Genomic DNA, 10,928 nt, shown 5'->3' on the forward strand with positions numbered 1-10,928 from the left:
TTATGTGCTTGTTTTGAGATCAAAGCAAGAGCTGCATGTAGCCATGTGTGCACATTTGTTCATTTTCTTTGCTAATTAGTTAGTTATTAGCCCAGTTATAGCTGATTTGTAGTCAGCAATGTGGGAGTTATTGCTTCCTACAAGAGCATTTCTAGCCATCTTTGAAAGCGAGTCAGGTAAAGAGCTTTTTTTTATGATTTAAAGGGACAGTGTTGTATTTTGAGACAGGCTTGAATATGCTATGTAACCAATAGGTCGAGGGTAGCATAATTTGTCTGATTCTCTGTAATAATGGTATGGTTTGGTAATAATGGTAATGGTATGGTTTCTTGCATCAAACAACACAACAAAATGTTCAGTCTGAAGGACAAGTGGATAAACAGATTAATGTCCATCCCTGCATGTAGGCCTACATTGAACACCACATATTGAGGCTGCTACTGTAGGCTGAATGGCAGAACTGCTATTTACATGTTAATATGTTATGTAATGCATTTTCTCCATAGTTTTTTTGTGGTAGGCTTACATTATGATCAAATAGCCACAGTAGCCTACTTGGCTACCAAAACAGTACATCATAGCGGGTACAGCCTCAGTGTTCACAGTAAACGAGCGCCGGAAGTTGCACACAAATTTCACAAGGTTCATGTTTGTGCTCAGCAGACCTGAAATTTGCTCAGTGCCAGAAAATATTAGAGGGAATATTGGTCACAACTCTTGGCAAATGGAAGTGGGCAGAATGTTAATTGAGAAAGAGGTGGACCACATCTCCATCAACGTTTACTTACACTCATTGTAGATCTCTCTGGAGTCGTGACATCGTCCTCCCCTCCCTCCCCGTCCCACCCTCTACCCCTCTGGTACCGTACCCAGTACCCACCACAGCACCCCTGCCTCCCAGTGTCCTACCAGGCCCCACTGCCTGTGGCGTGTAATTTACTTTTCACCCTGCGCTGTGCTGGAGAAGCGGGCGGGCAGGCAACTCGCACCACACTGGAGGTGACCCATTTCCCTGGGGTATTCAGTAGCCCTCCTAATCAGCCCTTCTCTGGGGCTACCTCATTCACTCTGCAATTAGAGCTCTTGAGCCATCTCTCTCTCTTTCTCTCTGTCTTTCGCTCTCTTTCTCTCTCTCTGTCAGACAGTGGAAGGGTAGTTTAGTAGTTTCATGCGAAGATGAGCTACAGTACAGACAGACAAGCAGTCACGAGATTGTACTCTTAGGAAAGATTGACAGAGATGGATAGATTTGAAAGAAACACTTTTGGGAGGAAGGGAAAGAGAGGGAGTGAGGGAGCGTCTTTGAAAAACACTACTTATGTTTCACTACATACAGAGCTACAGTTTGATGCTTCTCATTTGTTTTATTTCACCTTTATTTAACCAGGTAGGCCAGTTGAGAACAAGTTCTCATTTACAACTGCGACCTGGCCTAGATAAAGCAAAGCAGTGCAACAAAAAACAACACAGGGTTACACATGGGATAAACAAACGTACAGTCAATTACACAATAGAAAAATCTGTTTGCAGTGTGTGCAAATGAAGTAAGGAGGTAAGGCAATAAATAGGCCATAGTGGCGAAGTAATTACAATTTAACAATTTACACTGGAGTGATAGATGTGCAGATGAGGATGTGCAGGTAGAAATACTGGTGTGCAAAAGAGCAGATAAAAAAAAAAGGGACGAGGTAGTAAGTTGGTTGGATAGGCTATTTACAGATGGGCTGTGTACAGCTCAGTGATCAGTAAGCTGCTCTGACAGCTGATGCTTAAAGTTAGTGAGGGAGACATCAGTCTCCAACTTCAGTGATTTTTGCAATTTGTTCCAATCATTGGCAGCAGAGAACTGGAAGGAAAGGCGGCCAAAGGAGGTGTTGACTTTGGGGATGACCAGTGAAATATACCTGCTGGAGCGCGTGCTACGGGTGGGTGTTGCTATGGTGACCAGTGAGCTGAGATAAGGCGGAGCTTTACCTAGCAAAGACTTATAGATGACCTGGAGCCAGTGGGTTTGGCGACGAATATGTAGCGAGGACCAGCCAATGAGAGCATACATGTCGCAGTGGTGGGTAGTATATGAGACTTTGGTGACAAAACGGATGGCACTGTGATAGACTGCATCCAATTTGCTGAGTAGGGTGTTGGAGGCTAATTTGTAAATGACATCGCCCAAGTCAAGGATCGGTAGGATAGTCAGTTTTACGAGGGTATGTTGGCAGCATGAGTGAAGGAGGCTTTGTTGCGAAATAGGAAGCCGATTTCTAAATTTAATTTTGGATTGGAGATGCTTAGTATGAGTCTGGAAGGAGAGTTTAAAGTCTAGCCAGACACCTAGGTATTTATAGTTGTCCACATATTCTAAGTCAGAACCGTCCAGAATAGGGATGCTAGTCGGCGGGCGGGTGTGGGCAGCGATCAGTTGAAGAGCATGCATTTAGTTTTATTAGCATTTAAGAGCAGTTGGAGGCCACGGAAGGAGTGTTGTATGGTATTGAAGCTCGTTTGGATTGTCCAAAGAAGGGCCAGATGTATACCGAATAGTGTCTGCGTAGAGAATCACCCACAGCAAGAGCGACATCATTGACATATACAGAGAAAAGAGTCGGCCCGAGAATTGAACCCTGTGGCACCCCCATAGAGACTGCCAGAGGTCCGGGCAACAGGCCCTCCGATTTGACACACTGAACTCTATCTAAGAAGTAGTTAGTGAACCAGGTGAGGCAGTCATTAGAGAAACCAAGGTTATTGAGTCTGCCGATAAGAATGTGGTGATTGACAGAGTCGAAAGCCTTGGCCAGGTCGATGAAGATGGCTGTACGGTACTGTCTTTAACCTGTTGCGACGAGCAATCCCGTATCCGGGATCCTATTTATAGCCTCAAGCTCATTACCATAACGCAACGTTAACTATTCATGAAAATCGCAAATTAAATAAAATAAATATATTTGCTCTCAAGCTTAGCCTTTTGTTAACAACACTGTCATCTCAGATTTTCAAAATATGCTTTTGAACCATAGCTAAACAAGCATTTGTGTAAGAGTATTGATAGCTAGCATAGCATTAAGCCTAGCATTCAGCATGCAACATTTTCACAAAAACAAGAAAAGCATTCAAATAAAATAATTTACCTTTGAAGAACTTCAGATGTTTTCAATGAGGAGACTCTGTTAGATAGCAAATGTTCAGTTTTTCCAAAAATATTATTTGTGTAGGAGAAATCGCTCCGTTTTGTTCATCACGTTTGGCTACGAAAAAAACCTGTATCCAGGAGTGTAATTATAGCCGCAAGCTCATTAGCATAACGCAACGTTAACTATTCATGAAAATCGCAAATGAAATTAAATAAATATATTAGCTCTCAAGCTTAGCCTTTTTTTTAAACCTCTTAAGCATTAGGCCTACTTTTTCGAACATTTTGTTAAAAATTGCGCAACATTTCAACGTCCTGCTACTCATGCCAGGAATATAGTATATGCATATGATTAGTATGTGTGGATAGAAAACACTCTGAAGTTTCTAAAACTGGTTAAATCACGGCTGTGACTATAACAGAACGTGTGTTTCGTGAAAAAGCCCAAGGAAAACTGATCACAAAAAAAAAAAAAAAAAAAAATGCGCCAGTTGCCTGTATTGTCTATGGCAAGGCAAAATAGATAGCTCCCAGTTTACAAGTCCTACAGCTTCCACACGATGTCATCAGTCTTGGCAATTGCCTTGAGGTTGTTCCTTGGTCAAATGAAGAAGAGACACCCCATGTCATCCGGTACACGACAGGATTGTTTTGGAAGAGAGATTTTCGACCATCATTTGAAGACGTGGAGCTATTGAATACACATCGCCCCGTGATCAATTTGATAGATTATTAACGTTTACTAATACCTAAAGTTGGATTACAAAAGTAGTTTGAAGTGTTTTGTCAAAGTTTATAGGCAACTTTTTTAATTTAAAAAAATGATGTTGCGTTTTGAAACTATGTTTTTTCCTGGATCACACAGTCTTCATAAATGGACAATTTGGGTATATATGGACCGATTTAATCGAAAAAAAGACCCAATAGTGATGTTATGGGACATATAGGAGTGCCAACAAAGAAGCTCGTCAAAGGTAATGAATGTTTTATATTTTATTTCTGCGTTTTGTGTAGCGCCAGCTACGCTAATTCTTTTGTTTACGTCCCCTTCAGGTATTTCGGGGTGTTGCATGCTATCAGATAATAGCTTCTCATGCTTTCGCCGAAAAGCATTTTAAAAATCTGACTTGTTGGCTAGATTCACAACGAGTGTAGCTTTAATTGAGTACCTTGCATGTGTGTTTTAATGAAAGTTTGAATTTTAACGAGTGCTATTAGCATTTGGCGTGGCGCATTTGCATTACCTGTTGGCTAGGTGGGACGCCAGCGTGTCGGGTGGCGCTAAGAGGTTTTAACAACACTGTCATCTCAGATTTTCAAAATATGCTTTTGAACCATAGCTAAACAAGCATTTGTGTAAGAGTATTGATAGCTAGCATAGCATTAAGCCTAGAATTCAGCATGCAACATTTTCACAAAAACAAGAAAAGCATTCAAATAAAATCAATTACCTTTGAAGAACTTCCGTTTTTCCAAAAAGATTATTTGTGTAGGACAAATCGCTCCGTTTTGTTCATCACGTTTGGGTAAGAAAAAAAAACTAAAATTATGTCATTACAACGCGAACTTTTTTCCAAATGAACTCCATAATATCGACAGAAATATGGCAAACGTTGTTTAGAATCAATCCTCAATGTGTTTTTCACATATCTATCGATGATAAATCATTCGTGGCAGTTGACTTTCTCCTCTGAAGAAAATGGAAACGCGCATGGAGCTGGAGATTACGCAATAATTTCGACGGAGGACACCGGGCGGACACCTGGTAAATGTAGTCTCTTATGGTCAATCTTCCAATGATATGCCTACAAATACGTCACAATGCTGCAGACACCTTGGGGAAACGACAGAAAGTGCAGGCTCATTCCTGGCGCAGTCACAGCCATATAAGGAGACATTGGAACACAGCGCATTCAAAATCTGGACCATTTCCTGTATGAAATTTCATCTTGGTTTCGCCTGTAGCATTAGTTCTGGGGTACTCACAGATAATATCTTTGCAGTTTTGGAAACGTCAGAGTTTTTTCTTTCCAAAGCTGTCAATTACATGCATAGTCGAGCATCTTTTCGTGACAAAATATCTTGTTTAAAACGGGAATGTTTTTTATCCAAAAATTAAAAGAGCGCCCCCTATCTCGAAGAAGTTAATCGATGGCAGTTATGATATCGTTTAGGATCTTGACCGTGGCTGAGGTGCACCCGTGACCAGCCCGGAAACCGGATTGCATAGCGGAGAAGGTACGGTGGGATTCGAAATGGTTGGTGATCTGTTTGTTCACTTGGATTTCGAAGACTTTAGAAAGGCAGGGCAGGATGGATATAGGTCTGTAACAGTTTGGGTCTAGAGTGTCTCCCCCTTTGAAGAGGGGGATGGCGGCCGCCGCTTTCCAATCTTTGGGAATCTTAGACGATACGAAAGAGAGGTTGAACAGACTAGTAATAGGGGTTGCAAAAATTGCGGCGGATAATTTTAGGAAGAGAGGGTCCAGATTGTCTATCCTAGCTGATTTGAGGGGATCCAGATTTTGCAGCTCTATCAGAACATCAGCTGTCTGGATTTAGGTGAAGGAGAAGCGTGGGGGGGACTTGGACCAGTTGCTGCGGGGTGGTGCAGAGCTGTTGGCCGGGGTTGGGGTAGCCAGGTGGAAACATGGCCAGCTTTCTCAATTATTGTGGATTTATCGTGGTGACAGTGTTTCCTAGCCTCAGTGCAGTGGGCAGCTGAGAAGAGGTGCTCTTATTCTCCATGGACTTTACAGTGTCCCAAAACCTTTTGTAATTATTAGTGCTGCAGGATGCAAATTTCTGTTTGAAAAAGCTAGCCTTTGCTTTCCTGACTGACTGTGTATATTAGTTCCTGACTTCCCTGAAAAGTTGCATATCGCGGGGACTATTCGATGCTAGTGCAGTATGCCATAGGATATTTATGTACTGGTCAAGTCTGGAGTGAACCAAGGGCTATATCTGTTCTTACTTCTACATTTTTTAAAGGGGCATGCTTATTTAAGAAGGTGAGGAAAGCACTTTTAAAGAACAACCAGTCATCCTCTACTGACGGGATGAAGTCAATATCTTTCCAGGATACCCCGCACCAGGTTGATTAGAAATGCCTGCTCGCAGAAGTGTTTTAGGGAGCGTTTGACAGTGATGAGGTGTGGTCGTTTGACCGCGGACCCATAACAAATGCAGGCAATGAGGCAGTGATCTCTGAGATCCTGGTTGAAAACAGCAGAGGGCAAGTTGGTCAGGATGATATCTATGAGGGTGCCCATGGTTACGGATTTAGGGTTGTACCTGGTAGGTTCCTTGATCATTTGTGTGAGATTGAGGGCATCTAGCTTAGATTGTAGGACGGCAGGGGTGTTAAGCATATCCCGGTTTATGTCACCTAACAGTACGAACTCTGACGAGAGATGGGGGGGGGCATTCAATTCACATATGGTGTCCAGGGCACAGCTGGGAGCTGAGGGGGTCTATAACAAGCGGCAACAGTGAGGGACTTATATTTCTGGAAACATGGATTTTTAAAAGTAGAAGCTCTAACTATTTATGCATAGACCTGGATAGTATGACGGAAATCTACAGGCTAACTCCGCCCGCTTTAGCAGTTCTATCTTGATGGAAAATGTTGTAATTGGGGATGGAAATTTCAGATTTTTTGGTGGTCTTTCTAAGCCCGGATTCAGACACGGCTAGGACATCAGGGTTGGCAGAGTGTGCTAAAGCAGTGAATAATGCGAACTTAGGGAGGAGGCTTCTGATGTTAACATGCATGAACCCAAGGCTTTTGCGGTTATAGAAGTCAACAAATTAGAGCGCCTGGGGACACACAGGGCCTGGGTTAACCTCTACATCACCAGAGGAACAGAGGAGGAGTAGGATGAGGGTACGGCTAAAGGCTATAAGAACTGGTCGTCTAGTGCGTTGGGAACAGAGAATAAGGATAGGAAGGATATTGACCTCATCCCATCAGAAGAGGATGCCTGGTTATTCTTTAAAAGTGCCTTCCTCACCATCTTAATTAAGCATGCCCCATTCAAGAAATGTAGAACTGATATAGCTATTGGTTCTCTCCAGACCTGACTGCACTTAACCAGCACAAAAACATCATGTGGTGTTCTGCATTAGCATCGAATAGCCCCCGTGATATGCAACTTTTCAGGGAAGTTAGGAACCAATATGCACATGCAGTTAGGAAAGCTAAGGCTAGCTTTTTCAAGCAGAAATTTGCATCCTGTAGCACAAACTCAAAAAGTTCTGGGACACTGTAAAGTCCATGGAGAATAAGAAATCCTCCTCCCAGCTGCCCACTGCACTGAGGCTAGGAAACACTGTCACTGCCCATAAATCCACTATAATTGAGAATTTCAATAAGCATTTTTCTACGGCTGGCCATGCTTTCCACCTGGCTACCCCTAACCCAATCAACAGCCCTCCAGCAACTCGTCCAAGCCTCCCCCATTTCTCCTTCACCCACATCCAGATAGCTGATGTTCTGATAGAACTGCAAAATCTGGACCGCTACAATCTGGACCTTCTCTTTCTAACATTATCTGCCGTAATTGTTGCAACCCCTATTACTAGCCTGTTCAACCTCTCTTTCGTATTGCGGTCATCCCCCTCTTCAAAGAGGGAGACACTCTAGACCCAAACTGCTACAGATCTATATCTATCCTACCCTGCCTTTCTAAAGTCTTCGGAAGCCAAGTGAACAAACATATTACCGACCATTTTGAATACCACCGTACCTTCTCCACTATGCAATCTGGATTCAGAGCTGGTCATGGGTGCACCTCAGCCACGCTCAAGGTCCTAAACGATATCATAACCGCCATCGATTAAAGACATTACTGTGCAGCCGTATTCTTATCAGCAGACTCAACTGCCTTGCCTTGCTTTCTCAAATGATTGCCTCGCCTGGTTCACCAACTACTTCTCTGATAGAGTTCAGTGTGTCAATCAGAGGGCCTGTTGTCCGGACTTCTGGCAGTCTCTATGGGCGTGCCACAGGGTTCAATTCTTGGGGTGACATCAATGATGTCGCTCTTGCTGCTGGTGATCCACCTCTACGCAGGTGACACCATTCTGTATCCCTCTGGCCCTTCTTTGGACACTGTGTTAACTAACCTCCAGACGAGCTTCAATGTCATACAACTCTCCGTCCGTGGCCTCCAACTGCTCTTAAATGCAAGTAAAACTAAATGCATGCTCTTCAACTGATCGCTGCCCTCACCTTTCCGCCTGTCCAGCATCACTACTCTGGACGGTTCTGACTTAGACTATGTGGATAACTACAAATACCTAGGTGTCTGGTTAGACTGTAAACTCTCCTTCCAGACTCATATTAAGCATCTCCAATCCAAAATTAAATCTAGAACCGGCTTCCTATTTCGCAACAAAGCATCCTTCACTCATGATGCCAAACATACCCTCGTAAAACTGACCATCCTACCGATCCTCGACTTCGGGCGATGTCATTTGCAAAATTAGCCTCCAACACTCCACTCTACAAGTTGGATGCAGTCTATCACAGTGCCATCCGTTTTGTCACCAAAGCCCCATATACTACCCACCACTGCGATCTGTATGCTCTCCTTGGCTGGCCCTCGTTTCATACTCGTTGCCAAACCCACTGGCTCCAGGTCGTCTACAAGTCTCTGTTAGGTAAAGCCCCGCCATAGCTCACTGGTCACCATAGCAGCACCCACCCGTACGCGCTCCAACAGGTATATCTCACTGGTCACCCCCAAAGCCAATTCTTCCTTTGCCCGCCTTTCTTTCCAGTTCTCTGCCGCCAATGACTGGAACGAACTGCAAAAAACACTGAGGCTGGAGACTCATATCTCCCTGACTAGCTTTAAGCACCAGCTGTCAGAGCAGCTCACAGATCACTGCACCTGTACATAGCCCATCTGTAAATAGCCCATCCAACTACCTTATCCCCATACTGTTATTTATTTTATTAATCTTGCTCCTTTGCACCCCAGTATCTCTACTTCCACATTCATCTTCTGCACATCTATCACTCCAGTGTTTAATTGGTATATTGTAATTACTTCGCCACAATGGCCTATTTATTTATTTCTACCGTATTATTGACTGTATGTTTGTTTATTCCATGTGTAATTCTGTTGTATGTTTCGAACTTCTTTTGCTTTATCTTGGCCAGGTCGCAGTTGCAAATGAGAACTTGTTCTCAACTAGCCTACCTGGTTAAATAAAGGTGAAATAAAACAAATAAAAGGAGCAGATTTCTGGGCGTGGTAGGATTGATTCAGGGCATAATGTACAGACAAGGGTATGGTATGGTGCAAGTACAGTGGAGTTAAACCTAGGCATTGAGTGACGATGAGAGAGGTTGCATCTCTGGAGGCGCCAGTTAACCTAGGTGCGGTCTCCGCAAGTTTGGGGAGTGGGACAAAGGAGCTATCTGAGGCATGTTGAGTGGAACTAGGGGCTCTGCAGTAAAATAAAACAATGAGATCTACCCTAAACAACAGCATACAAGGCATATTGACATTAGAGAGAGGCAGTAAGCATTCACAGGTGCTGATTGGGAGAGCTAAGACAACAACGGGTAAGACAACAATGGGTAAATGGTGATGAATGGGCAGAGATGGTCAGTTAGCCACACACAGGGCCGGAGTTCGAGTCTGGGGCCGACAGATAAACAAAATGAAGTACCGTGTTAATGAACAGTTAGGAAAATGTGGCGAAGGACATTTGATCTGCAGCATTTTAATTTACCGGACATTTGAGAAATGTACAGGACCTATATGCATTGGGTGCGTAACCTGATTAGGGCGTTCACCCAGTGTGCTTAGAATGACAGAAATCACATTTAGATAATGGTTTTTCATAATACCAGAACATGCAAGTCGAATATTGCAATGATGTGCTGTCTTTCTTACCGAATTCTGATGCACACTTTGAAGATGTTAGAATAACGGTCCACTTTTACTTTTCCTCAGCCAACAAGACATGTAACGAACAGCAAAATCCCTGGCTTATGTCAATCTACTATCCCCTATAGTAGATTAGTTGACATATTCCGTAGATCAGCTTGTTCGAGACTCTGGGGCAGTTGTGGGACGATAGATCCCTGGGGTATTTCATTAAAAAAAGTTAAAAAGCAATAAGTCTGATGCAACAGATGTGAACGTTTATCTTAAAATGTTGATAAACTATTATTTTTTTAAGCGTAGGAGGAAGTAGAGTACGCGTGCATGTTCTGTCCATAGTGAAATTAGTGGGAAAACAATTGACAAAATCGCACCGCACAAGCAAGCCTCATATATAATAAAACGGTCAACTTTCAAACAATTAAGTATATGTTTATTCTTACTGCCTCCAGCTCTTTACAAAGTGGTGTGTGACGTGCTGATGCTGATGTAGCTTGCCTTCCATTACCTATGCATTTGCTGTTTGAGATGCTGCTGTAGTAGCAGCTCTCGCACTGTCTGACAGATTAGTTGCGTAAAGGCTCTGTATGCTGTACGTGTATGATAAATAAAATACATAATGAATATACTATATACACGCGCCAATTCAATTCCACCCCCTGTACCTGGACTTTGAACTACTCCCCTCTGGGCACAGGTATAGGGCAACCCTCAGCAGGAAAAACAGAACTAGACAATCATTTGTGCCAGGTGTGATATCCCTCCTAAATAGCTCGGGCTAATGTTCCTATCGACTCCGTGAGGCCAGCAGCAGGCTAGTCTTTTTTTATTTTTTATGTTTTATTTTTCTTTATTATATATATATTTTTTATTTATTTATTGGTATGTAACTGTTA

At 43.0% G+C, this 10,928-nt stretch overlaps 1 protein-coding gene across 4 annotated transcripts in view; it reads left to right on the top strand.

Annotated features, from left to right (window-relative positions):
* The window catches only part of LOC115102131 (nuclear receptor coactivator 3-like), a 122,081-nt gene that overhangs the window by 76,050 nt on the left and 35,103 nt on the right, over nt 1-10,928 (top strand). The window lies entirely within an intron of this gene.

This window comes from Oncorhynchus nerka, linkage group LG20, assembly GCF_034236695.1.
Source record: "Oncorhynchus nerka isolate Pitt River linkage group LG20, Oner_Uvic_2.0, whole genome shotgun sequence".
In the NCBI taxonomy this organism is placed as follows: Eukaryota; Metazoa; Chordata; class Actinopteri; order Salmoniformes; family Salmonidae; genus Oncorhynchus; species Oncorhynchus nerka.